Here is a 2572-nt window from a genome sequence, read left to right as displayed (position 1 = left end):
CGAAAAAAAGAATTATTATTTTAATAAATAAAGCCTTTATCCGCCTGTCATTCATCTGTACCCCTGCTTGGACTGACTCATGAAGATTCTCTGTGCTGAGGAATAACCCTGCTGGGATGAATTGCTGGTCCCAGGGCAGCGAGGCAGGCACCCCAGCTGCACGTGGGGGGTTCAGTTGTTGGAGAGAATCATGTGCAAACTCAGAGGAGGCTCTGAAACCCTGACTCATCCATGGCAGGAGGACGCCCGAGCTTTGGCTTGCTCAGTCCTGAGAAGCATCCATCCAGCTGGTGTCACGCAGCCAGCGAGGGTGGTGCTTTCTGGTGGAGGGGTGCGGGGCTTTGTTTTGACCCAAAAAGCTGCTGTCGCTGTGTGTTCCAGCTCAGCCACCTTGGCCCACCTCTGGTCCCCACCACTGGGGACACAGAGAGAGGAAAGGACCCAGCAATCCCTGGAAAAGTTTAATGAAAACTGTCAGCTTTTAGATCACCATCTTTAAAAAAAAATATTATTATCTGCAGTCAAAATACAACGTGCTTTGATCCAAAGTAAAGCTGGAGCAGGACAATAGGTTGAACAGGTCTTCTGGCCACAGCACGTGTGTCTGACTTGCTGTGGTGGTCACCCTCTGTGGGTGCTTGGAAGGGATGGGGGCACTGGTGGGGAGATGGGGGCAACACCAGCACCCTGACCCTGTCTGAGCAGATCAGCGTCTCTTCTTGGACATCTGCCTGCCAAGGCTAGCTTCCAGTAATAATTAAAAAAAATTAAATAAAATAGATACTCCCTACTTTCAGGCAGCCAGGTGTTTCCCCTGGTGCCCCCTCACTCTGTTCCCCAGCACCCCCCGCCTCTGGGAAAGGCTGGGCTGGGGACCACTGGAGGACAGGGGCAGTGCCGTCCCATGGGCCCCACACAGCAGCACGACCCTCATGCATGCCATGAGCTCCCCTGGTTCATGTGGATGACGCTGGTGACGCAGGTACAGATGATGCAGGTATGGTATGGGTGATGCAGGTGGATCACGCAGCCACAGATGCGTGATGCAGGCAGGGATGCGGGCAGGCGGGTACCAGCTGGTGACTGCCGTGGCTCAGTGATGGGCTGCTCCTGCCAGGAAAAGCCCCCAAAGCAGCCACCCCACACACCCAGAGAGCTGCTTTCAGTAGGGATCTCCAGACATCAGTGGCTCTGTCAAGGAGATAGGCAAGGAGGTGTCTTTGCTTGAGATTCACTGACTGGGACCTGGCATATCCACTTCTCTGCTTAATTTTTTTGTTTCCCTCTTGCAAGGAGGGGCTGAAAGGGGAAGAGAAGGTTTGTATACCTAGGAGATGTACTGGGGACAGGTCTTAACTTCATTCTGTGTCCTGACTTATTACGCCTCTGGAGTCTGCCTAGCTCTAAAACCTCTGAATCTTATTTAAATGTTAGGGATGGGGTTTTTTCCACTAGGCAGAGCAACGGGAAGCAGATCCAGCCCCTCCACGTTTGCCAGCCCAGCCTCTGTCCCAGTTGGTTGCTCATCCCTTCCACCATCGGTTCCTCATCCTTGCTGCAGCAGGAGATGCCGCGGCAGGCAACGGAGGGGCAGGCATGCTCCGCAGCCACGCTCTCAGCCTGGGGATGAAATCCAACCTGTTCCCTTTACAAGCACAGGGATAGTCAAGAGAAGTTTGTTTTAATGTTTACAATATGTCTTGTAATCAGAAGAGCTGTTCCTATCGAGGAGGCAGTGCTTCACTGCTCTACCTACAGCGGGGCTGGTGGCACTGAAACAGTTTGCAAACACAACCTTTGCCATTTGGAGATGAGCGAGAGTCACTGTTTGCTCCTCCGCCTTCAGCAGTGTGCTGTAATATTTCTGTTGACTTCAGCCTCTCTTCCTGCACTGAGAAACATAACAGAGTCTGCCAGAGAAAGGATTTTTGTGTGGTTTGTTGTTGGGCTCGTTTTTCTTCTCTTGGCCAGGACTCAAGAATTTCCTGAGTAACTTTTCAGAGAATCTGCTCCAGCAACTCAACAACAATATGCTCTGTTTGCTTTTTATAACAGAAATAAATCTGAAGATCTGCCAAGCAGGATGGGGGGAGGAAGCCAGGGAAAAACGAAGTGATGGTGTCAGGAATGCCTTTTGGCAGAAGTGCCTGAATGAAAAAATGGGTGCGAGGACAAAGGAGCACTGAGAGCCGCTGGGACAACCGGCAAGTCCAGCCCAGGGAGGCTCAGCATCTCTGCTTTTACAGGCACACTGCAAAGGACAAGCTCTGGATTCCTTTCAAACCTTCCTGTTAAGGTAAGGCTTAGACATTCTTCTTAAAACAAATAAAAGTTGTTATTTAAAAGGTATGAAAACATCCAGTAATTAATAACACCATTAATAATACCGGGTGAGAATGTGCGTGGGTGGGACACTGGGCATCTTTCTAACAGGCTGAGTTAGGCTTGTGATTAAGCTTAGTGAAAGCCTTATTTAAAGGCAAAAACATCTTAACCTTACTTTGGTATGAAATAACACCCCAGTGGAGCTCAGTTTATGGCAGAGGTGTATTTCCAGTGTTTCTCGGTGCTA

Source organism: Gavia stellata, chromosome 22 (assembly GCF_030936135.1).
Source record: "Gavia stellata isolate bGavSte3 chromosome 22, bGavSte3.hap2, whole genome shotgun sequence".
In the NCBI taxonomy this organism is placed as follows: domain Eukaryota; kingdom Metazoa; phylum Chordata; class Aves; order Gaviiformes; family Gaviidae; genus Gavia; species Gavia stellata.
The sequence above is the reverse complement of the archived record's forward strand: the minus strand, read 5'-3'. Positions refer to the sequence as shown.